The sequence below is a fragment of the Felis catus genome, chromosome A2 (assembly GCF_018350175.1).
Source record: "Felis catus isolate Fca126 chromosome A2, F.catus_Fca126_mat1.0, whole genome shotgun sequence".
Lineage (NCBI taxonomy): Eukaryota > Metazoa > Chordata > Mammalia > Carnivora > Felidae > Felis > Felis catus.
This window is the reverse complement of record NC_058369.1, coordinates 4056792-4082773: the sequence shown is the minus strand read 5'-3', so window position 1 is coordinate 4082773 and position 25982 is coordinate 4056792. Positions and strand designations below refer to the sequence as shown.

Sequence of the window (25982 nt, the reverse complement as noted above, 5' to 3'; positions counted from 1 at the left end):
CTCTGTGTCTCATTTCACTGCCTTTTTCTCTTTTTTTCTTTCTCTTTTTTTTCCTTTCTTTTCCCTCTTTTTTTCTTTTTCTCTTTTCTCTTTTTTTTCCCCCCACTGTGTCTCTTTATCTCTGTCTCCCTCCAAGATCTCTATCTGGGTCTCTCCGTTCGTCTCTTTCTCCCCACATCTCTGGCTGCTTATCTCTCTCTGTCTCTCACACCCCCTCTCAGAAAGGAACCTCCCTCATGCCCTGAGCATGACCTCGGGGGCGTTTTCCAAAGCTGCTGGGCTGGTGAATCGCAGTCACTGACTGAACACCTCCGATCGTCAGCACGCTGGGGACGGTGTGGTGGCCCAAACACCACCTGTTGGCTCTCATGAGACTGCAGGGCCAGCAGAAGACCCACGAAGCTACGGGGAGGAGTCCGCTCCTGGGATCCCAGAACCCCCCACCTCTGGGCTAAGCCCACAGTCCTCCACCGAAAGACCTTGGGGATCCTTGTCCTTCTCCGGGCCTCTTTCCCCACCTGCCCCGGGAAGGAGTGCCTGGGCCAGGAGCTGCTCGCGTGGTATCGGCTGTTTGTTGGCAGAGAAATCCTGACTCACCCCCACCCCCAACTGGGTTTGAAAGAATCCTCCAAGGAGGAAACAGTTGTAAGAAGAAACAAAACAATAGCAGACTCAGCTGCCCAGCCTCACCTGGCGTGGAAGCAGCCTTACTGCCAGCCCCCAAGAACGTGAGAGAAACTTGCGTGTCCCTTCCCCTGATGGCCCCTGGTACCCACTGCAGGCTGCTGGCCTTACCCTGAGGGCTCCAGACCTGGCTCTACAGGGCTCCCGACTTGGCACTGACCTCACCCCTGTGCTCTGACCTCCAGACCCACTCAGCCTCTTGCTGTTGCTGGGTCCCACATGGGAGAAACTCTTCCTAGCCACAGGGCCTTTGCATGTGCTGTTCCTGTGTACGCAGCCCCCTCTCACCGCCTTTCATCTGCCGACTTGCAGGCTCAATGTCACTTCCTTGAGGAGGCCCTAAACAAGTCACGTCCCCCCAGTTTCGCATTCTCACACCATCCTGTTTCTTTCCTTTGTCGCATTAATTATTTACATTATTACTTATGCAGTATGTATTTTTCCCACGAGCCTGTGACACCGCAAAGGCTGGGACGGGGTCTCATCTGGTCACTGCTGGATCGCACAGCATTTAGTAAGGGAGTGGGGAGCCGGGAACACCCTCCCTTCCCAGGCTCAGTGAGGGACCCCTGCCGTCAGCACTGTGTCCGGCTCCAGCTGGCCAAGGGGCACAGAAGCTTGGGATTAGGATTCCATGCGCTCCGGCTCCTGCCACTGTGATAAATGGGAACAATTCAGAATTAATTATTGACCGCCCCGCTGAGCCAGTCCGATGTGGACAGATAGTGTGCCCTCACCATCATTCCTGCCCAACATTTCTCAGGAGTTTCTAAGAGGTTGAGAGGCAGCTGGCTGGGGGGAGAGGCCCGGAAGACACTGGAGCCAGATGGAGCTGGGTGCAAAGCCTGGCTCTGCGGGGCTGTTTTGGGCAACCCGCTTTCCCTCTCTGAACCTCAGTTTGCTTGGGATTCGTTGCAGGAATCACCTTAACAGAGCGGAGCACGCACTGGTTCTACAATAAATGCTGCAGAATCTGTGAGTTGACTCTGGAGGCCTAATTCTTCCCCCTGACCCTGGCCGAATAAACCGGAGTCAGGGTGGGAGGCAGAATCCTTACCCACAGGTGGCTCTGCCCCCCCCCCCCTTAGATGGTGAGCCATGGCAGATGGCAAACATATATCTGGGTTATAAGAACTGATCCAAGGCAACGACCACAAAGGAGCAACTGTCTGAGTTACTACTTCCTTTTCCTTTAGATTCCAGATTGCCCCACCCCACTGCAAGGACACAGCGTCCCCTGGTGGGCAGTGAGTGAAAAGGCCGCTGCATTAGAATTTAAATGCCTAATAGAAAGGCATCTAAATGGTAGAAAGATCATGGAAGCCACGGATGTAATTTAGAACTTGCTGGTAGGGGCGCCTGGGTGGCTCAGTCGGTTGAGGGTCCGGCTGCGGCTCAGGTCATGATCTCACGGTTCAGGGTTCCAGCCCCGCGTCGGGCTCTGTGGTGACAGCTAGGAGCCTGCTTGGGATTCTGTGTCTCCCTCTCTCTCTGCCCCTCTCCCGCTCATGCTTTCTCTCTGTCGTCTCTCAAAAATCAATAAACCACAACAAATGTTTTTAAACTTTCCGGTAGCCACAAGAGGAAAAAAAAGTGAAAAGAAACAGGTGAAATGAATTTTGATATCTTTTTTTAAAAAAAATTTTTATTATTTACTTTTGAGAGAGAGAGAGAGGGAGACACAGAATCAGAAGTGGGCTCCAGGCCCTGAGCTGTCAGCACAGAGCCCCACGCGGGGCTCGAACTCACAGACCGCGAGATCATCACCTAAGCCCAAGTCGGACGCTTAACTGACTGAGCCACCCGGGCGCCCCAATTTTGATCTGTTTTCTTTAACTCAATACAGCCAAAACGTCAGTTTAACATGCAATCGATATAAACAATTGTTAATGAGCTATCTTAACATTCTTTTCCCACCAAGTCTTTAGCACCTGATGTGTGTTTTGTGCTTGGAGAACATGTCGATTTGCACCAGTCACATTTGAAAGGCCAGTGGCTCCCACACTGGACAGTATGGGATCAGGGAGTACGGTTCCATTGCCCGCGTGGACCAGCGCGGTCCCCTCTGCTCGGGTTCCCTCCTCCCCGACCCGTACAAGGTGGGGTCCTCTTCCCGGAAGCAGCCACTAGGGGGCGGCCGTAAGCACCCGAGTCAGGTCCCCGACCTCCTTTGATCTCATCGCTCTTGGAGGTAGGTCCTGCGGGGGCCCTGGGGGCCACAGGATTCGGGCTTTTATCCCAAAGAAGGTGGGAGCCCCGGAAGGCCGTCGAGGGTTCAAATCCCGCCTCTGCGTTCTTTTAGCCAAGTAACCCGAGGCCCGTGACTTGCCCTTCTGGGCCTTTTTCCCAGCTATAAAATCAGTCCAGGGGCCCCTGGGTGGCTCAGTTGGTTAAGTGGCCGACTTCAGCTCGGGTCGTGATCTCACGGTGCGTGAGTTCGAGCCCCGCGTCGGGCTCTGTGCTAACAGCTTAGAGCCTGGAGCCTGCTTCGGATTCTGTGTCTCCCTCTCTCTCTGCCCCTCCCCGGTTCATGCTCTGTCTCTCTCTCCTTCAGAAATTAAAAAAAAAAAAAAAAAAAAAAAAAAAAAAAAAAAATTAAAACATTTAAAAATAAATAAATAAAGATTTAAAAAGTTAAAAAAAATAAAAAATAAATCAGTCCAGTAATAGACCATCCGTCCTCTGACAGCTTCTGGCCTCAGGATGCTTACTTAGGAGCTCCAGGCTCCCCGCAGCTATCAGGACCCGGATAAGGTGAGGCCACAGAGGCACCACGGACTCTCCACACAACTTAAGAGGTGACGCCAAAGTCAGCCGTCTGGATAAGTACTATTTTGATAGCACAACGAAGAGATAAAAAGTAAAAACTACTCCCAATGAATGCAAAAACATCTACAATGAACAAAGTATCAAAGTGCTAAGTATTGACAGGCACTCACCCCGCACCGCACCGGCTCCACCCTGCCTCGCTTGCCTCGCCCTATTCCGGGTTCTGCGGCACCTGGGAGGCCCTTCCTCTGCACAGCCTCCCCTCCCCACCGTAAAGGCCTCTGATTGAACCTTAATTCTCCATGATTAAGCCCAGGGATCTGGGGGCCCAGCAGCACCGCAGGAGGGAGGCCCTGGCAGGGGCAGGCCAGGCTGGGCCTCCCCGGGGGAGAGGGGAGACCGGGAGGGAGGCCGCTGAGTGGCTGGAGCGGAAGCCGGAACTTAATGAGCCCCTCAGGATTAATTACGGGGCCCAGGAGCAGGCAGAGAAATCTATTACCCGAGCCTTTCCCAGACTCCGGGCTTCCCTCCTTCGCTCCATCATTTCCCGCTCCCCCCCCCCCAATCTCCTCCCCATTCTTTTCCAACAAAATATATTTATTTAAAAAATGCACCTTTATATCCTACCGTGGAAACCCAGATATATATTTTTTTGAGCGGAGTAGATGGTGTCCATAAATTTGGGAGGATATACATTGAAATGAATATATAACTGTTAAAAATGATCTGCGTGGTCCTGGTTGGAACCGTAGTAACAGCAGCCGCCCTGTGAGTACTTGAGTATGCGCTGAGTGTTTACACAGTTGGCTCAGCTCTTCTTGTCCTAACAGTAGCTCTGGGGGTGCCAGCTCTCATGACCCCCCACTTTGCAAGTGCTTCTCGGACTCTAGGATCTGCCTTCCTGAGCCCCGCTGTCCGCATCAGGGTGGGTTCTGACTTGAGATCTTGTCCTGCAAAGCCCCACCAGGCTGCTCTGTCCAGGGGGAGCCACTCTGGGTTCCAGCTGAGACCAGAATTTGTGACTTTTTTTTTTTCTCTTTCTGCCTCCAAGCATTCGCCTCGGCCGTTCCCTCCACAAGGAATGCCTTTCCTTCTGGTGTGTGCATCCTCCTCGGTCTTCAAAACTCAGGGCGCAAGTCTGCCTGCAGGAGGCTTTCTTTGTGAACCCCGCACTGAGGCTTCACCCACCCCACCGTGGGCACCCTGTCTTCCGCCCAGCCTGACCCCTCGGGCGGGTAGGATATCAGTGGTGGGGGAGGGGGCCACCCGTGGCTCTTGGAGTCTGTGGGGAGAGGGGCCCCTCGCTTGTCCTTCGTCTCCCTCCTTCAAGCACCGTTATCTCTCCATCTTACAGGGCAGGACACTGAGGCTGGGGGAGAACCGACGACCTAAGTCACACACCAGGGGGGTGGGGGGCCGGGGACAAGGCCTGGTGACTCAACTCTGACGCTGGTGACAGGAGTCGCCTCCTGGGTCCACGGCCCCTCCCCCGTTGTGCAGATGGGGAAACTGAGGCGCTGAGAGGCAAACCAGCCTTGCTGAGGTCACACGGCCGGTCCTCAGGGTGGAGATGGGGACAGCGCCATTGTCAGAGGGGGAGTGGATCTGGAAGGGCGAGGTTACAAAGGCAGCAATAGTGTTATGGGAGGAGGAGCGGGGTGGGCAAGAAGGGGGGAGGAGGGTGGGACCCACGGGGACACCGAGGCTCCGCCCCCTTCCCTGTCTCTTCTCTACCTCCCTCTCTGGGCCTGTTTCTGGTCAGCTGGCTGCCGGGGTGGGGTTGGGGGGGGAATCTCACCATTTCCTTGGGGCAAGAGAATTAAACGGTGCCAAGCGGGGCAAGGTGACCCCTGAGGGACAGCCGGCCAACCCCCCAGGCTTTCTCTGACTACCAAAGGTCCAAAATGCAGGTGGGAAGGCTGAGGTCCTCCTGTCTCTCTCTCTCTCTCTCACCCCCGCCCCCCGATTTCATAACACCCCCAGACCCCCCCGCCTCATGTTTAATTCATTTCACGGCTAATTAGAGCCAGGCTGGGAGAGGGGCATGGTGACCTTGGCCTCCCCCCACCCCACCCTTCCTGCCGCTGGGGTGACCGGGGAACGGTGGGGGCAAATTCAAGGGACTCTGTGTCCCCCTCTGCACCCCCAGCCTCCCAGCACCTCCTCCCAGGGAGCATGCTCCTCATGGCTCAGGAAACTGTGGGTGGCGGGGGGCAGGGGGGGCAGGCAGGATGGGGGCGAAGAGGTGGGATTTCCAGCTCAGGCCAACTGCACCCCAGAGTCAGAATGCTCCTCTGTCCCGCCCTCCCGTCCACCGATCGGGATTGATAAAAATACCTGGGGGGGGGGGGCGTGCAGGTGGGTCCACCAAGGCCCCAGGTCCCAGGGCACCAGGCTGAATATTCAACAAGAGTGAATAATCACCAGCGCTCCGGGTCACATGAGATCCCGCCGTTGAGTGTGGCACGTGGCTCTCTGAAAATGTTAGCTACAGTGACGGCCACGGTCCTGGAGGACTTACATGGGCCAGGCGGGGGACTGAGCAACCTTGGCGCTTCTCACCGGGCCAGGATCAGAGGCGCCAACAGGGCCCGTGAGCGAGATAAATACTATTTGAAGTCATAGTCTCAAGAGTTCAAACCAATGCAAAACAAAGGCCACGTGGAACAAAATCACCAATGTTTTTTTTAAATGTGTATTTAATTTTGAGAGAGACAGAGAGAGAGAGAGAGAGAGAGAGAGCGCGAGAGAGCATGAACGGGGGAGGGGCAGAGAGAGAGGGAGACACAGCCTCCGAAGCAGGCCCCAGGCTCCGAGCTGTCAGCACAGAGCGGGACGCAGGGCGCGAACTCGTGAACCGTGAGATCATGACCTGAGCTGAAGTCGGACACTTCACCGACTGAGTCGACCAGGCGCCCACGAGCTATCCCATGTTACAGACCACTCTGACGCCCTGCTGGCCTCCCCACCTCTTGGCCCAGGTGGGACTTTGTTCTTCCCTCCCCGCTGGCTCCCACTGTGGGAAACAGGGGTGGGCATCCCCGTGACATCAGCCCTGCACAATAGCTCGCTCTCTCTGTCTCTCTCTCCCCCCATCCCCCGGAGGTGACAGACCCCAGCTTCAGGCATCAGCATCGGGCAACTTGCGGCTGGGGGCCCAGCCTCGATGCCCCCATTTGTCCCCCGTAGGAGCAAAGCCTCTCTCTCACTTCTGTTTCCCATAAGCAAGGTGGGTGGTAGAGACCAGGTGCCCCCCCCCGCCCTCCCCCCCCCCGGTTCCCCCCCCCCGGCTCCCCCCCCCCTCAGAGACCACCATTCACGAGGCCCTCCTCCGCGGACAAGCACAAACCCCCCAAATTCCGGTTCAGATACACGCTGTAGGCCAATCATGGAGCAGTGCTCAGCTTCCGCGGCCAGCCGTCCTGGGTTCAAGTCCCAGCTCGACCTCGAGCAAGCCGTGCGACTCGAGGCCGACCGTTTACCCTCCTCGGCCAAATGCCGCTGGATGAAACGGGTGCAACGGGCGCACGGGGCAAGCTGAGGCCGCCGCCCGGGTCCCCGCCGTCGTGCGGGGCGGGCCGGGCGCAGAGCTGAGCGGCCGAGGCTCGGAGCGGAGGGGGTGGGGGTGGGGGTGGGGGTGGGGGTGGGGGTGGAGGGGGGACGAGCGGGAGGCCGCGCGGCCCGGATCCGCGCTCGGCGGCGGCGCCGAGCGTTTCCATGGCAGCCTGGCGGGAGCCGGCCGGAGCGATTAGGCGTCCCGCGTCGCTGCTGCTAAAAATAGCCCGCGCCGCACCGGGCTCATTAGCCGCTGGGCTTTTGGCCGCCAGGTACCCCCTCCCGGCCCCCCCTTCCCGCTGGCGCCCGGGCGCAGGAGGATGCGGCGGGGACGCGCGGCCCCGGGGCCCGGCCCCGCTCCCCGAGATCGTCCCCAGAGGCAGATCTGATCTCCCTGCGGCGCTGCCCTGAATCCTTCCTTGGCTCCCCGTCGCCCTCGGCTCCCCTGACCGCCCTGACTCCCCCTGGATGCCTCTCAGGGGCTCGCAGCCGCCGCAGCCGCCGCTGCTCGGGGCCCGCCCTTCCCTCCGCGTGGGCCCCGCTGCCTTCTCCCCCTCCGCCCGTCCTGCCTCAGCGGATGCATCGCCTCCTCCGGGAAGCCCGAGTCCCGCCCAGCCCAGCTCGGCCCTCTTCTGGGCGCCTCGTCTCGCTAACCTGCGAGCTCTTGGAGGGAGGAGAGAGCGCGCTCTAGCCCCGGTGGCGGGAGAAGGACACGGCACACAGCCCGCGTTCAGGCTTTGTGGAAAGAGCCAGGGAATGAAACGATCCATGTGGGATGCGGAGATGTCCTGGGGGGGAGGAGGGGTGGCCGCTCCGACTGTGCGTCCCCACAGCCCTCCGTGGGCCAGGCTCAGCCATCTGCTTCCTTTGCAGAGGGTGGGTGGCCCGGCTGCGGGACCCGGCCGAGGCCACCGGCTCTCTCTGGTCTGCTTTTGGGGAAGCAGTGGGCAGGATTTCCGGAGCCGGGAAGGGCAGTTCCGCGGCCGGCCACATGGTGGCCCGTTTGGCACGCTACAGCTTGGTTGCAGCAAGGCTGGGCCGCGCACAGGGGACTTCCGGGGAAATCAGGAGGCGGAGATGGGGCGCTGGGCAGTTTGCAGCAGGGGAGGGTTAGCGGGGAAGAGAGGAAGTCCGGGGCCTGCAATATGGGTGGTGACGGTGCGCAAAACTTTTGATTATCGGAGACCTGTTGTTGCCATGATTCCATGACCCCGTCTGTGAAACCGTTAAGACCGTGGCTTCAGTGAAAGAGAAGCTCACTGTTCGCGTCCTCACTGTCCCGGCATCATCCCAGGCTGCCGCGGTGGCCCCACAATCACCAGGGACCAGACTTCTTTTACCTTGTTCCTCTAGCCCCTCAGCTGAACTCCCATCTGTGGACCATAGTGGCTGCTCCAGCTCCTGCCATCACAAATACCTCCCAGCCGAGAGGGCGGAGGCGGGAGGGGAGAAGGGTTGGAGGAGGGCCTGTGCGTCCGTGCTGAGGTTACAACCTGGAGGTTACGTGCGTGATTTATGCTCATATCCTGTCGTCCACTCTGTAGCCAAGTGGTCACGCTGAGCTGCAAGGGGGGCTGGGAAGTATAGTCTTTAGCGGGGAAGGTTCTCTTTCTTTCTTTTTCTTTCTTTTCTTTCTTTCTTTCTTTCTTTCTTTCTTTCTTTCTTTCTTTCTTTCTTTCTTTCTTTCTTTCTTCTTTCTTTCATTTATTTTGAGAGAGAGAGACCAAGGGAGGGGCTGAGAGAGAGAGAGAGAGAGAGAGAGAGAATCCCAAGCAGGCTCTGTGCTGTGCTGACAGTGCGGGGCTCGACGCAGGACTCGAACCTCCCACCCCCACCCCCACCCGCCTCGGGCGCCCCTGGGCAGATTCTATTTCTAAAGGAGAAAACAGAATGAATATCAAGGGCCAGCTCACAGCCTCTGCCACTGAGGGGGCTGGGAAGGAAGAGTGGACCTTTGTCACTGTTTCCATGATCCTAGCAGAGCGATGCCCTTTCTCCTCGATCTCTGGACAAGGAGACTGGCACGACCCCGTCCTGCTCCCTCTCCCCCTCGCTCACTCTGCTCCAGCCACACGAGCCTCCTTACTGTTCCTCCAGCATGCCAGACTCAGTCCTGCCCAACGAGGGCCCTTGCACAGGCTTCCCTCCGCCTGGGATGCTCTTTCTCCACATCCCTCCATGGCTCCCTCCTTCCCGTCCTTCAGCTCTCTGCTCAGCTGTCACCCTCTCCGAGACCTTCCCCGAATGCCCTGTTTAAAATTACAACCTGCCCTCCCTCCCCTCTTCCTGCCCCTTCCAGAAGCCTTCCCTGCCCTCATATTCTTCCGAGCACTTTGCACTCTTTAAAGCCCTGTAGGTTTACTTGCTCTGTCTCCCCCACCAGGCCGTGAGCTGGACCAGGGCAGAGCTTTCCGCCTCTTATGTTCGCTGTCGCGGTCCCAGTGCCTGGACCAGTGCCTGGCCCTCAGTCGGGGCTCAGGAAATATTCTGAACGACAGCCCTGAGTATATAAAGAATTCCCCTTTCGCAGATATGGAAACTGAGGTCCCAGGGGGAAGGGTGAGTCACCCACGGTCGCATGCTGGTGGTGGGCAAAAATGGCCGCGTTGCCCGCCTGGCTCCCATCTCCTCTCTGTCGGCCTCTTTCTCCAACTTTCTCTCCCGCCCCCCCCCCCCCCCCCCCCCCCCGCCACCGCGAGCTACTCACCAGTTTTGGTTCAGGTTCTGCTTGTGTTTCCTGGAGCACATTCCTGATGCCTGAACACATTTCTGATGCTTGCAGCAGCCGAGAAGAGCCCGGGGGTGACCCAAGAGGCGCCCCTGTGCCTGGGCCCCTGGCCGCTGTGTCGCATTTCAATGCCACGCAAGTATAAAGGCACGTGCAAATTTAAAATCGCACCCGAAGTTCTTCCGGCCCCGATTGTAGAGGTGTGGAGAGATGAGGCATGGCGGGGGGGGGGGGGGGAGGGCCCCGGGAACACGGCCAAGAGCAGACAGAGGTGGAGTTGCACCCCTCTCGCTTCCTCCCCGCTGTTGGGCGAGGCTCACTGCCACCCAGGGTGGGGCAAAGCTTTGGTCTCGGGTTCGAATCCTGCCTTGCGTGGCCTCGGGTGTCTTCTTTTCCACCCGCCCCCGGCCTCAGGTTTCTACTGAGAAATACCCCACTGTGTGCAGAGCCTGGCCTACGGACGGTGATCCCACGAGGCAGGAAGGTGAGGACATCAACTGGCTCCCCGAGGCTGCAGACCACCACCCCCCCCCCCCGCCCACCCCAGACCCTCTCCACCTTCCCGGCCTCGCTCCCTATTCCCTCGGCCGCCCTGTGCCAGGTTTCTGTTTAGTTTAATAATCTCCCGAAAGTTTAATTGTTGTTTTATTCATCCGTGACCTTTTTCTCTCATCTGGAGACGTATTATTGCTAATCTACAAATTTCAAGAACCAGATTTATTTGCAAAACCAATTACCTGCCTATGCAAATGACCTCTTTCGGCGCCCGCCTCCCAGGCCAGCTGGCTGGTGGGGGCAGAGGGGGGAGCCGCCGCCCGCCCCCGTTAGAGCCGCTGCTCAAACACTTGGAAGCCAACTTATCTATAATTCCTCCGAGTGGGGCAGCCCTCTCGGCCCAGGAGTTAATTAGAATCGCAGTAATCAAGGAGGCCCTGACCCCACATCTCTCAGCTCTGACCTCCTAGAGGGGCCTCTTGAAGTGGCCGGAGGCTCTGATTGCTTTCCTACCTGGCCCTTCTGACGGGAACGACGCCCGTTCAGTCGTTCGCTCGCTCATTCATTCGTTCACTAATTCAGAATCGCTCGCGAGAGTGGCCTGCGTGCCAGGCACTGTTCTAGGCTCTGGAGGCGAAGCAGGGGACAGACGGGCCGGCCAGGAAGGAAGATGTCCCCGCCTGTACGAAGCTGACAGCTGAAGAGAGAGAAAACAAGCGAGATCAATAAGGAAAAGCCCCGTTCCTGGAGGGCTTTCCCCGGCATCGTGGCCAGCCTGATGATCCCCAGCACCCAGAGCGGCACCTGGGCGCTCCACAATCCTTTGTTGAATGAACGAATGAGTGAATGAATGAATGAACGCATGGACGGACGATGGGTGGTGCAACCTCCCCTGAAACCCACTCCTTGTCCAGGGTCCTCACATCGTGTCCAGGGCCCGCTTCACGTGCCCTGCCCTTGAGCCGTGGGGCATCTAGCTCTTCTTTGCGTATGCTGTTCCCTCTGCCTGTGACACTGTTCCCCTTTGGAGCCCTGTCATGTCCTCCCAACCTGATTATCACCCCCCCTCCCCGCTCCCGCTCCGGGGTTATATATCCCAGAGCCGGCGGAGTGTGTCTTAAGGAACTGTCACAATTTCAACAATGTAACATTTATCTTTCCAACTAGATGCTAAACTCCCACTGAGCAGGGCCCTCCGGATCTCCTAGTATCTCCAGCGCTCTCACAGCCCCTCACCACCACCCCCGCCCCCCCCCACCCCGTTCCTGTGCCCCACTCCCCAATGTCTATGGCTAAGCATCTCCTCCTGTCTCGGAATGCAACCCCCCCCAGCCCTCCCGCCTCCACCCCTCTCGATTCATTCAATCCCGGGCCACCCGCGGATTCAATTATTCTGCTGCTGGCGCGGCCCAGCAATTTTCTTCTGGGGCTGAGAAGCTGAGTTCCCGTCTGTGTGACTTTGAACAGCACAGCGACCCAGAGACAAAGACGCGGAGACAAACAGGGAATAGGAGAGACACAGAGACGCGGAGGGGAGAGGCCGGGAGAAAGTCAGCCTGGGCTCACCTCACCCGATGGCCTCAGGCTTTCAACTTGTTTCAAAACAGTGACCCCTCTGCGAACGTTCCAGAATGTCCCCCTCACGACCTCGTGTCGCCTCCCCATCCTTCAACACACACGCACACACACACAGACACACACACACCCAGCCCAGACTTTGCCGAGGACACTGCTATCGGCCAGAACAGCTCTGACAGCAAACGGGAGCTTTTTGGAAGGTAGTGAGCCCCTCATCCGGAGAGGAGTCCAAGCAGCGACTGTGCACTAGAAGATCCTTTCAGATTCCAAATGTGTTCAAGGTGCCCATTTATTCTGCAGACAGGCCCTTTCATTTTTTCTGAGCACGCATTAAGTACCAGGGCCTGGGCAGGGAGGAAGAGAGAGGGAAGGGAGGGAGGGGAGGGAATGGGGCAGGTCGTGCAGAGAGCACGGGGAGGGGAGGACTTGGGCGGCTACCCCAGGCAGGGGAGAGCCCCGGAGGGCTGTGGGCGGAGGGAAGAAAGACCTGAGTCAGGCTTACCCTTGGCGGCTGCCGGGGAGTATCTATCTAGCCCCTCTCTGGCTTTGGCTGCGTGACCTTGGCCACGTCCCCCACGCCCCTGCTCTGGCCCCAGCCCCTGTCTCCACACAGAGGTGACGGGCAAAGCCATCTCTGCACACCTGCCGTGGCCCCACTACCTGAGCCGCCTCGGGGAGCCTTGATGACTCCGGTGCCCCGTATCACGGGTGGTTATCTGCACGCGCGAACCCTCCCGGGAGCTTTGCAGACAATAATGAAATCACCGAATCTCGTGATCGGAGACTTAACAGGGACGTCCTCGGCAGCTGGCGCCACCTCTCCCCCGGGAGACGTTCCCAAGGCTCGGGCAAGGAGAGAAGACACTTCCTTCACGTTCAGCCTCCCCTGCCAGGAGCCCCGAGCAGAGTCCGCCTCTCCCTGGAGAGGGATCTGGTGGGACTTTCTCATTCATTCAGCCTGTGCCGGAGCCTCTCAAGTTCTGGCCAGGCTCCCTCCTTGCCGTCTGCTGCTGGGCAACTCTCCTCCTCCCTGGACCCAGGTTTCCCTAAACTGGCTCCCGACGCTGTTTCCAAGCCACCTTCCGAGCAGAAGGTGGGGTCCCCCCCTCCCGTGGGAGGCAAAACCTTTCCTTGCGCCCCGCCCCCACCCTTTTTTTTTTTTAACGTTCATTTAGGCTCCAGGCTCTGAGCTGTCAGCACGGAGCCTGACGCGGGGCTCGAACCCACAAACCGTGAGATCATGACCTGAGCCCAGGTCGGAGGCTTAACCGACTGGGCCACCCAGGTGCCCCAAGGTTTTCTAGTCACTCCCTCATCCCTTCCAGGTTTTCTAAGCTTTCTACGCTCTAGAGTTCATGCTCAGTGATCATGAGCGGTGGGGCTGGGAGCCCTTGCTTTCTGGGGTGATATTAAACATATTCAGCCACAGGACCCACCAAGGAGACTGGCAGTGCTGGGGTAAGTCCCAGCAGCTCTGTTCGGGGCCAGACCTTGAAGGAGGCCCGGCGGGCTCAGGGATAGGCCTGGGGAATGGGCAGGAGACATCCTTGATTCGCCAAGCATTCCTGGACAGCGATGAGCCCACAGTCACGGCCAAGCCCGGAACGCAAATTGTCTTGCTCCCCATCTGCCGGTGCGTTGGCCGGAGGCTTCCAGAAGTCTGTTCTGCCATTCCCCGGCACGTATTGGCCCTCCGTCTTAAGAGGACCTCAGGAGGGGCACCTGGGGGGGCTCAGTCGGTTGAGCGTCCGACTTCGGCTCGGGGCGTGATCTCACGGTTCGTGAGTTTGAGCCCCACCTTGGGCTCGGGCTCGCAGCTGTGAGCACAGAGCCTGTTTCGGATCCTTTCTCCCCCTCTGTCGGCTCCTTCCCTGCCTGTGCCCTCTCAAAAATAAATAAACATTAAAAAAAAAAAAAAGAGGGCTTCAGGTGTTGGAAAGGAAAGGCCAGCGGATCCTCAGCGAGCCTCCACGGCCAGTAGCCGGGACTGGGTTGGCAGGGAGGGGTCCCCTTAACGGACCCCTAGGCCAGAAGGTTCTGAGAGCCCCTGGCCAGGCCCCGGTTCTGCCTGCAAGCCTGGGAAAAGCCTCCCCGGCTCCTGAGCCCTCCCGAGAAGGTGGACGGAAAAGGAGGCTAGGGGGATGCCTGGTGAAGTGGAATTTAACATGTTTTAATCAGAAGGAACTGCCGGCCACCTTTCCTTTGTAGAGTGGAGACAGCTAAACTCTACGAAGCAGAACTCCTTTCTCTGGGGAGAGCCGAGTGAGGGATTCCTCCTCTGTCTCCTTATGTTTAAGTGGGTGCCCATGATTATGGTGGACGGTGATGACGATGCCGTCATCCGCCGAGCCAGCCCCAAATCCAACAGCCGAAAGCACTGAGCATTTACTTGGGTCCACGAGTCTGCAGATCAGCTGGGCGATTCTCCTCGTCTCATCCAGCCTCGGTCCCGACTCCGCACTCAAGTAGTCAGCTCCGAGGGTCTCGGCTGGGCGCTCTTGTTGGGGGTCAGCTGGCCACCAGCTGGGACAGCTAGATTTTCTTCCGCGATCATCTTCCATGATGATCAAGGATGTTCGTCTAGGCAGACCAGCCTGGGGTTGCTCGCACGGAGCTGGGCTCCAGGAGAGGGAACGGGAGCATTCGAGGCCTCGACTCCGTTCTGGTTGAACGTGGAGACGACTGTGGCCTCAGCTGACCCTTTGGTTGCAGCCTTTTGAGAGATCCTGGAGCAGAGGAGCAGCTAAGTTGTGTCTGGGCTCCCAGTCCACAGAAACTGTCAGATGATAAATGAGTGTTGTTTTAAGCCGCTAAGTTTGGACCCATTTGTTACACGGCAACAGCTAGCTGATACACCTCTCCCCAAACTCCTTGATGTGCAGAGCTCCTTCCCATCTGAGGTTCTCTCTGGTGGGTTGAGGTGGCCCTGATGGAGATCTAAGGGCGGGAAAGGTCACTCAGTGATGTCCCAGTGGGGACTTAGTCACAAGGAAAGAAGGAGGGGACTGGGTTCCAATGCAGGGCATGGTGGGGATGGAAGTCCTACGTCACTCACTTCTGTCATGGTGTGTAGCTTGGTGATTGGGGCCCCACTGGGGTGCGTGCAAGGATCTGGCTTAGGACAAGCAGGGAGAAGGAAGCAGGACTGCACAAACACGTGTTCAACACCATCACCTTGGGGCAGCCACAGAAGTAACAGCAGGAATGGCCCATCTATCCCACCATCTGGCCCTCCCCCCGTCTGATGTTTGAAAGCGTGACCGAGCTGGGGACTGAGAAGGGTCTCGGGGGTCTTGGACAATTTGAGGGAAATGTCAAGAAGGCAGCCAGTGGGAATGTGCGAGATCCGTGGGAAGAATGAAGGAGAACTGACCTGGCCCGCATCCTTCCTTGGAACAGAGCCTTGGATTTCCCTGGGAAAGAGACCTCCCTGGACTTGGTTTTACTTTATGAGGTTCAGGCAGGGTTGGCTTCAGCCTGGGCGCCAGGTACGGAAGCGATGACCAAGTGCAGCAGCCCCACCCATATGCCCTTGAACTCACCTTTGCACGCCAGCCTGCTTACGGCCGAAACAGGCAACCCGCTCTCTGGAGATCTTTTCCCGGCTGCCGGAGCTCACTCGGCCCTGGGCAGGCCAGGCCAGAAGGCGGGAGAGTTAACGCAGCCCTCGGGGAGTCGGTGGGTAAATAGTGCAGCCACCTGACCCTACTGTTGGGGTAACTCCAAGGCACGACCTCTACCGTATCCTAGAGACCCCTCCACAGCCACCAGCTCGCCAGTACCCCTGTATTGGCCACTTCCCTGCCCACCTCACTTTCCCCTCTTCCTTGATGCTTCCTGGGATCAACCCATAAACTACCTGTCCCCTCCTGCCCCACCGCCCCAAATCCTTGCCTCAGTGTCCCTTTTTTGGGGATGCCCCAGCGAAGACACCCAGTGCCGGCCAGTCGGGGGATGCTAAACCTCTGGCTTCAGTGATTGGCTCAGGGCCACCCACCATCAGAGTGAGCTCCTGGGGGGTGGGGGGAAAGTTCTGCTATGGGGGCGAACACACTTTCCCCTCTGCCTCAGAGTTTGCTGAGCCGGTGGGAGCCTGGTCTGATCACCACGAGGGAAACGCTCCCCTGAGAATGGGAGTTCCTGGAAAGGGAAACAGATGACCCGGGCGTGATTTGAGCCCCTTGATCGCACCATGCCTGCAGCTGTCTATTTTGTTAGAATAGCTGTCTTCTGGCTTAAGAAGAATCTGGCTCCAGTCATTGTGTGTGTGTGTGTGTGTGTGTGTGTGTGTGTGTGTGTGTGTGTCACTTGCAGACCAAACAGTCCTGACTGCTGAAGTTCCAGAGCTGGCGAAGCTGTTCTCACAGGCACCATAGGAGCTTGCTGGGGCTGCCGTCACCAAGTACTACAGACTAGGCGGCTTAAACAACAGACATTTATTTTCTCACAATTCTGGAGGCCAGAAGTCTGAGCGCAGGTGTTGGCAGGATTGGTTTTTTTTTTTTTTTTCTTTCCCCGAGGCCTCTCTCTTTGACTTAGAGAAGGCGCCTTCTCTCTGTGTCCCCACACGGTCTCTCCTCTGTGTGTGTCTCTGTCCAGATCTCTTCTTCTTAGAAGGACATCTGGGAGGCATTACACAAGAGCGGCTGCGTAAGCAGCTTCAGGGCTGGAGCCGGAGCCAGCGGTAGAAGCCCTCCTACCTCAGCGCCAGACTTTCCGGGTTCAAATCCCGGCCCTGGAACTTGGCTGTTCTGTGGCCCCGGGAAAGTCAGTCCGCCCCGCTGTGCCTCCCGGCACCCGTACGCTTATCTTATTCCTCCTCACTGAGTCACGGCTCAGCCCCGGGCACCCCAGAATTTTGCACAGCTTCTCATGACCTACAGCAGAGCCCCGACCTTTTCCACCTGGTGTTGGAGGCCTGGCGGTTTATTCCCCCCCTCTCCTCTTGATGCTCTAACGCCCTGTGTACCTTCCAGCCTCTACCCCTTTGCTCCCGCCACTCGCCCACCAGGACTTCCCCCTCCCCTCAGTTTCTCCAGGATCGTAAGGCCCAGATCAAACGTTGCCTCTTCCAGGAAGCCTTCCGGGGCTGCCCTGAAAGCTCCCAGGGCCTGATGCAGGATGTATCCACTGTCACCATCTGAAGCGGTTGCAACAGTTCACGGCCCTACGGGGCAGATTCTTTTTTGCAAAACCCACTTTGCAGACAAACACGGAGACGTCGCAATATCAACTCCCAGCCCAGCACAACAGGAGGAGTGGAGATGAGGACCCAGCCCGTGGCCCCCACGGCTGCTGCTTCTACGCCCTGCTCTCTGGCTGGTGCATCCTGCTGCTGAGTGTTTCTGTCATGGGCGGGCTGGCTGTCCTTGCCTGGGTGGCCCTGGCACGATGCCCCCTCCAGGATGCGGGAAGCTGGGCGGAGAGCGGGGGATGGAGGGATGAAGGGCGCCCGGGGTGGAGGCAGGAGGGTGGCAGGCAGCGAGGGAGGGAGGGGGCGAGATTGATCATCTGCAGAGCCCTGGGCCCACATGGCCACGTGGCCAGTGGCTTTTGTGGAGATATGTCGCTTTGCAGACTCAGCACTTGGCCGGCTTCCTGTGACCGCCGTTTCCCCAGCCTCTGCCAGGAAAAAGGCCCACCGAGCCCCCTGGTGCCGCCCGATAACCCAGCAGGGGCCTCTGCGGCCTCTGTCAGGTAGCGGCTCTCTCCTCCGTGGTGGGGAGGGCAGTGGTCCGCAGCCAGGTGGACTGGGGTTCAAGTCCTGGCTCTACCACGCACTGGACGACCTTGGAGTGCCCTTCGACCTCCCTGCGCCTGCGCGCTCTCCTTTGTAACACCCTCCTCTAGCGGCTCAGCTCAGACGTGAACCCCGGAGGCTGGTGCCCACGTAGTAAGGGACCATCCCCGATAATAGCAATGATACAAATCACCAGAGTGGCCGGCACAGCATGGTGGCGGAGGAGGCACGGGCTTTGCGATCGCACGACCGTCCGTGGGTCTAAATCCCAGCTTTTGGAATTTATGGGACTCGAGGTGGGGAGGGGGGTGGGGGGAACACCCTGGGGCTAGCGGTTTGGCGTCTGGGGGCCTCGATGTTCTGACCTGGGCCATGGGTGCGGTGGTATTTTTCCCCTTGGGGAGGCCCGAGAGGGCAAAGGCTGCAATCCGCAGGGGGCATGGCCAGCCAGCCAGCTGGCTTCCAGAGAGAGAACATGCTGGGGTGTCAGGGGTGCGGGGTGCTCGGTGTAGTCCCCAGGGTCCTAAAACGTGGAAGAGGGGGGCCGGGGAGGGGGGAGCAGAGAGAGGACAGGGTGAAGACTCGACCAGCCTTGGCTGGCTGTGAAGATGGGAGGAGGGGCCGGGAGCCAAGGGATGCGGGCGCCCCTGGAAGCTGGAAGACGGGCAGGAAGCGGTTCTCCCCCGGAGACTCCAGAAGGAACCCGCCCTGACTGCACCTTGGTTCTAGCCCCGCGAGAGCTGACGTCCAGAAGCGCAGGATCGTGCATTTTCCTGTTATTTTACTAAAAACTTCATAACATGTGCTAATTTGTTACAGCAGCCTTAGAAAATGAATACAGGTATTGTCAGACGCGAGGGTCCGGGGACGTTGCGAGGATCCAGGGACGTCCCTCGTTCTTTCCCTCCACCCCCCCCCCCCAACTCCCATACTCACCTTCTTCCTCACCTGCCAATCACGGCTGGCTGGAGGGGGTGGAGGGCTGGCACTCTGTTAAAGACTACATTTCCCAGACTCCTTTGCAGCTAGCTAGCCAGGCATGGCCATGTGACTGAGTTCTGGCCAATGAGATGTTGGGAGTGGCTTCTGGGAAGATTCCTTAAAGGAGACAGTCCTTTGGAGAAAGCCTTTGTCCTGCCACCCTTCTGCCTTCCTGGGGCCGGCACGAGGGTGTGACGGTCAGCTTTGGCAATCACTTTAGATCCATGAGGAGCAACATGGTAGACGTACTGAGGAAGACACGGGTCTATGTTCTTGAAGAGCTGAGTATATCATCCCTGGATGAAGAAGCAAGCCATCCATTTATGTAGGAAACACCTAATGAACACCTTCCATATGCCACTGAGAACACGTGAACAAAACAGACACAAATTTCTGCCTTCGGGGAGCTGACGCTTGGAGGGGGTAATGAACAAATACAGTGTCAGGAAATGGTACGAGCTGGGGAGAGAAAAAAGAAAAAGGGTAAAAGAGAGACTACAGAAGGACCGATCAGCTTGGTTCTTGGCAGAAGCGCTTTTTGAATAAAGACCTTAGTGTTTTGTTGTATAAAATGAAAAAAAAAAATTTTTTTTAACGTTGAAACAGAATAACTTGGATTTTTCTAGAACTCGCGGCCAAAGGCGCTGCTATGAGTGTGCCTTTCTTTGCGTTCTCCTACCACGTCCCCGGGTGGGGAAGGACTATACCCATCCTGTTTTACAGATCAGGAGACTGAGGCTGGGAGGGCGCGCTGACACGTTCGAGATCACACAGGTAATAAGAGGGGGGAGCCAGGATTTGAACCCTGGAGTAGGTGGCTGGGGGCCACAGAAGGTTTATGGAGGGCTGGGCATAATGCAGTGAGCTGTGTGTTCTGGCGGTGAGATCAGGTGGGGGCCGGAAGGTGCGTGAAGAGACGTGTCCTACCTCCACACCTTTGCCTCTGCAGTCTCCCCTGCCCAGGACGCCTTCTTGCAATCCCAGCAGCAACCACACCTCCTCCGGGAAGCCCTCCTGGTCCCCCACTATCACTGGCTCATCATGCCCACTATCACCTGCTCATCATGCCTCTGAAAGCTCAGAGTGTCTGGGGACAAGTCCCTCCTCCTTCCCCAGCCTCTGTGCCATCATGTTTATGCATCGCTCTGGAAAAACCTGATTACATTCCAGCCTGACCTTCTCCCCCGTCGGCGGGGCCCATTACCTCGTCAATCACACGGCTCAGAGGGGGAAAAATTATTTTATCTTTAACGATACTTAAAACTGCTCAGCAGGGCCATCACGGGGAGTGGGCACGGGCGGCCGCTGGGCCGTGAGCTCTGTGTCCCACGGGCTTATGATTTGCTCTCTGCCTGCCTTCCAGAAACTGCTTGAACCTTCCTATTCGTAGACTTAATTCTCCCTGCTCTGGGGCCACCCTGTCTCCAAATGGGGCGCATGCCTCCCTATTGTGCGCGCTCTCTCCCTTTCTGCCTTGACTCAGTCTCTCTGACCCTGTCTTTCTGACTCCCTCTGTGGCTGTCTCTCTTTTTGTCTCTGTTTTCAACACCCTGTAACGGAGATAGCGCAGTCATGCCCATTCACAGTTCTGGAGACCGATGCACAGAGAGGCAAGGCTCTTTTTTCAAGGGTGCACAGCAATAATAACAAGGCTGAACTGGGGAAATTTGAAGCTATGTCCATTTGTCACCAGACCTGGTCCCTGCCGCCGGTCTAACCTGTCCCTGCATAGGAAGGAAATCCCTTCCCTCTGAAAGGAGCTTAGGCTTTGGAAGGCTCAGACCCCAGGGTTGGGTTTGAGTCTGAAGTCAGCCCCTATGTGACCTTGGGCAGGCCTTGAACATCCTCTTGCCTCTACTTCCTCATCGGGTGAATGGGGCCTCGTGGGTGGGTCTGTTGGGAACTGGGATCCTGACCATCGTGGTAGGACTGTCAGATAAAATACAAAATGCCCGGATAAATCACAAAGAATTCTCCATTAAGCGTAAGTGTGTCCCTGAAAAATGCAGGCCCAGTCCCGTCCCCGTCCCTCCTGCCCCCGGGGCGGCCCCGCCAGCCACCCCATCGTGGCGCATCCCCAAGCCTGGTGCCTCCTTTCCCCAGGTGTCAATACCTCCCGTTCTAAATTTTGCCCCAGAAATCAATTAGGGCCCCGGGCAAGTTGATTATAAATCAGCTATTTTCATAATTGTTATGTCTTTAATAAATCAAAGCTGCGCCCGTCGCTGGCAAAAATGGAGCTGTTCCCTGGGGGTCATCAATTACCCAGGGGAAGACAGGGCCGCGTCCACGCTCCCCGGTCCTCCGCCCGATCCGGGGGCGCAGCCGGCCAGCCAGGGAGCTCCTGGACCCGGGCCGGGCTGTTCCATTACGAAATTGCTTAAGCAGCGTTTTAAATAACAAAAAGGGATATCATTTCATTTTTTCGCCACGTGGAGATCAATACGCTGTCCTTCAGATGGCATGACGGATCATCTTGGCTGGCTTCTCCGAGTTAATCCAATTTCCCTGGGTCTGGAAACCACGGGGTCTGCCAGCACGGCCCAGCCCGAGATGCATGGGCTCCCCGGGCCTTCCCGGCCCGGCCCCCCCCCCCCCCGAGTGCCGCGGGTACATAGGACAGTGCGGGAAGCGGGGAGGTGGACAGGGTTCTCACCCAGGGACAGTTCTGCCCCCGCCACCCCAGGGGACGCTGAGTGATGTCTGGGGCCATCTGTGGGTGTCACATGGGGGGAGCGCCTGGCACCGAGTGGGTGGGGGCCAAGGATGCTGGCCCCAGAGAATGAGTGTCAGCAGCCCCGGAGGTGGAGAAACCCTGCCTTGGGGGCCTCTCATGGAGGGCACTTTGGGGTACCCCATCTTCTCTTCCGAGCCCTGTGTCCTGATTATTCCAAAGCTGGGAGGGACCAGGCATGCTGTGGTGGTGGAGAGACCCGGGCTCGAGTCCTGTGTCTGTGGCCGACGGTTGTAATCCAGAGAAAGCGGGCCGTTTATTTCTTCCACCATCACGCGTGCCCTCTGGGTCCTCGGATCCTGGAGGCGGCGGTTCAATCCAGCTGCTATGCATTGAGCACTTACGGTATACCAAGCACCGTGCTAAGTGCTGGGAATCCAGCCCCGGAGATGATGGGGAAAATGCCTGTCCTCGTGTGGTTGAAATTCAAGTCAGGGGAGGGAGAGTCAGAGTGTAAATAAGAAAGGGAAGATGGTGATTTCAGAGCTCAGTGGAGGAAATAAAATGGGAAAGGACGGGGCTGGGCGGGAGGGGGCCGGTGGTCGTGAGCAGCTAGGACAGGGAAGTCGCAGGGCTGTGTATCAGTCAGGGTTCTGCAGAGAAGCAAAACCAATAGGACGTATACGTGTCTAGAAGGAGATTTGTCGTAAGGAATTGGCTCGCACGATCACCGAGGCTGACGAGTCGTCCGGTCTGCTGCCTGCACGCTGGAGCCCCAGGAAAGCAGGTGGTGTAAGCCCCAGTAAGTCCCAGGGAGGGCAGGAGAAGAGGGATGTCCCAGCTCAACCAGTCAGGGAAAGAGGGAGGGAGGGAGGGAAAAAGGGAGGGAGGGAGGGGGATGGGAAAGGAGGGAGAATTCTCTTCTTGTGAATGAACCATCACAGGAGGCTACTCTGAGGACGTGATGTCGCAGCAGGGGCCCTGGCGGGGGGGGGGGGGGGGGGGGGGAGGGGGGACGGTCGCGGGGAGGACAGGATCTGGGGGACCAGGGCAGTCCGAGAACCAAGGCAGGGGTGCGGCTTTAAGGGCCGTGTGTGAGCGGCCTCTGCTGGCGAGAGGCGGCATCGCAACCTTGCTCTAGTGGCCCCGCGGAGGAGGACAGAGCAAAAGCCGGTCGGGCTTCGCGTGGCTCCGGGGGTGGGGGGCAGGGTTAGGGGAATCCTCTGTTAACAGGCACGGATCCTTCAGTCTGGGAAGGCTGTTGCTTTCGATTATACCTGTGACCGTTGTGACAAAGTATCACAGACGGGCACACGTGTATGCTCTCACAGTTCTGGAAGCTACAGGTCTGGAATCAGGATGTTGGCAGGGCCCTGCTCCCTCCAAAGTCTCCAGAGGAAGAGCCTTCCGGCCTCTTCCAGCTTCTGGTGGCCCCGGGGCATCCTTGGCGTCTGGGGGCAGACCTCCCGTCCCTGCCCCCACCCTCCCACGGGCGTCTTCCCTGAGAGTCTTCATGTGACACTGTCCTCTCTGGGTGTGGGCCCGGCTCTCCGCCTCCCCCTTCTCGTAAGGACACCACTCACCCTGGACTTGGGCCCACCCCTAATGACTTCATCTTAACTCAATTATGGTGGCCAAGACTCGATTTGCAAATAAGGTCATGTTCACGGGCATTGGGTGTTAGGACTTCAGCATAACTTTGGGGGGGGACACGATTCAACCTATAACGCCTGGCTTTGGGACTTCCTCTTTCTGTGGGCAAGCTACTTTGACCTCGCTGAGCCTCAGTTTACTCATCTGTAAAATGGGGTTGATAAGAGCACCATGGTGCTTAAATGGCAGCAACACGGAGAACACACAGAGCGCGGAGCCTGGCACAAGTTGCCCGAACTTCTACTCACAGAGACATTCCCCCCCACCCCACCCCAGTTCACTAGGCTCTTCTGTAATTTGAGAGAGGAGGGAGGAGTTTGGAGAGAGGCTAGCGGCCATAAGGAGGGAGAGGGAGAGGTGGACGGTCCCAGTAGGGCAGAGCTGGCCCACTGGAATTTGAATAATTTGTGGTGAGTTGAATAAAGGTACTATTTCTGGTTTTTAAAATATCTATTTATCTGGGGGGGGGCACCTGGGTGTCTCAGTTGGTTGAGCGTCCGACTTCACCTCAGGTCGTGATCTCACAGTTTATGGGTTTGAGCCCCACGTGGGGCTGTGTGCTGACAGCGTGGAGCCTGGAGCCTGCTTTGGATTCTGTGTCTCCCTCTCTCTCTGCCTCTCCCCTGCTCGTGCCCACACACACACTCTCTCTCTCTCTCTCAAAAATAATAAATAAACATTAAAAGATATTTATTTTTGAGAGAGAGACCGAGGGTGAGTGGAGGAGGGGCAGAAAGAGAGGGAGACAGAATTGTTATAGATGCATATAGATGCTAAGGTTGATGAAAATAAGTAGAACAGGACAGATACAAGTGCAGCCAGTTCGTGAATCTTCTTTCTCTCTCCCCGCCCCCCCATCCCCTTAGCTGTCAGCAGCTCCCCCTTCAACCCTTAGGGAAGCAGATTTAGGATGAATGTGACAGAGGGAAGAGAGAGAAGGAACCTGGATTCTTGCCGACCTGTTGGAACACTGGATCAAACCCTCCCTGAAGTCCACCCTACTTCTCAATTAAACACAAACCTGGCCCAGCTTTGCCTTGTAGGCTACTGAGGTTGGAGGAAATTCAGGGAACCCACAGACTCGGTGGGACGAAGGATGGCAAACTGTGGAATGGGTGTTTCTCTGGCACTACCTCTGACTTGCTGTGCAGCATAAGGTAAGTGCTTTGCCATCTCTGGGCTCCAGTTTCCTCAACCATAAAAATGGGATCAGAGTCCCTATTCGGCAGGGTTGTCTTGCGAGGTGGGTGAGCAAGCATGTGTGGGGTGCCTCATAAGGAGGTTAGCATACAGCAGGCACTCAGTACATGCATGTGTTGTGGTTACAAAGGCTGTTTGTAGGATTCCAGTTCTCGTCTTGCGAGGAATGGGGTACGATTGTATGCTGCTGCTATTATGGGTTGGACTGTGTCTTCTTCAATTCGTATGTTGAAGCCCTAAGCCCCAACACCAGAGAAGGCACCTTTATTTGGAAACAGGGTCATTGCGGATGTGATTAATTAAGATGAGGTCATATGGGATCAGGGTGGACCCTTAATGTGCTGTGACCGATGCCTTTATAAAAAAGGGGGAATTTGGACACAGAGACATGCACACAAGGGAAAGGCTATGTGACGTTTGGAGTTCTGCTGCCACGAGCCAAGAAGCTACCAGAAGCTGGGAGGGAGGAACAGATCCTTCCCTAGGCCTTCAGAGAGAGTAGGGTCCTGCCAACACGGTCAGCTTGGGCCTCTGGCCTCCAGAACTGCAAGGCATGAACTTCCTGTTGTCTGAGCCACTGGGCTGGTGGTACCTTATTACCGCAGCCCTCGCAAACTCCTACACCCGCCTTTTGTTTGTTTGTTTTTAAAGATTTTATTATTTTTTAAGTCTTATTTATTCATTTTGACAGAGAGGAAGAGAGTGCGAGCAGGGGAGGGGCAGAGAGAGGGGGACAGAGAGAGAATCCCAAGCAGGCTCCCTGCTGCCAGCACAGAGCCCCATGCGGGGCTTGATCTCATGAACCCTGAGATCAGGACCTGAGCCGAAGCCAGGAGTCAGACGCTTACCCGACTGAGCCACCCAGGCCCCTAAACCTTAGCTGTCTTAAAGCCACGAAGAATTCGGGATTTGCTCTTGTTACGACCGTTGTGTAGACCCCTTGAAGACGTAGCGGCTGAAAATAATAATATATTGCTGCCCTTGGTTTTGTGGGTCAGGAATTTGGAGGCCATGTAGCCGGGTAGCTCTGGCTTGCGATCTCTCACAAGGTCACAGTCAAGCTGTTGGTTGGGGCTGTCTCATCTGAAGGTCCGACTGGGGCTGGAATAGCTGGATGGAAGCAGGCTTCCCCACACGGCTGCAGGCAGAGGGCCTCAGTTCCCCGACATGCGCGCAGCGCCTTAGCTCTGCTTCAGCTTCCTCTCAATATGGCGGCTACATGCCCCTCAATATGGCGGCTACATGCCCCTCAATATGGCGGCTACATCCCCTCAATATGGCGGCTACATCCCCTCAGTATGGCGGCTACGTCCCCCTCAATATGGCGGCTACATCCCCTCAATATGGCGGCTATGTTCCCCTCAGTATGGCGGCTACATCCCCTCAATATGGCGGCTACGTCCCCCTCAATATGGCGGCTACGTCCCCCTCAATATGGCGGCTACGTCCCCCTCAATATGGCGGCTACATTCCCTCAATATGGCGGCTATGTTCCCCTCAGTATGGCGGCTACATCCCCTCAATATGGCGGCTACATCCCCTCAATATGGCGGCTACGTCCCCCTCAATATGGCGGCTACATCCCCTCAATATGGCGGCTACATCCCCTCAATATGGCGGCTACGTCCCCCTCAATATGGCGGCTACGTCCCCTCAATATGGCGGCTACATCCCCTCAATATGGCGGCTACGTCCCCCTCAATACGGCGGCTAGTCCCCCCCTCAATATGGCGGCTACCACCCCCCAGCGCGGTTGATGCAAGAGAGAGCAGCGAAGAAGTTGCGGTGTCTTTTATGACTCACTGATGCTTCCACTGATTTCCACGGCTGCCACAGGAGTCAGCCGTGAATCAGTGCAGGAGACTCACAAGGTCATGAAGGCCAGGGCCTGTCTCCATAAGGTCACTTGGGACTGTGCCGCCGGC

At 57.3% G+C, this 25982-nt stretch overlaps 1 long non-coding RNA gene across 1 annotated transcript; it reads left to right on the top strand.

Annotated features, from left to right (window-relative positions):
• The first annotated feature begins 7156 nt into the window (after nucleotides 1-7156).
• LOC123381165 lies at nucleotides 7157-9941 on the top strand. Its single transcript, XR_006587869.1, has 3 exons — nucleotides 7157-7280; nucleotides 9392-9567; nucleotides 9791-9941. It is a non-coding gene; the product is annotated as an uncharacterized LOC123381165 (long non-coding RNA).
• Nucleotides 9942-25982: the final 16041 nt, after the last annotated feature.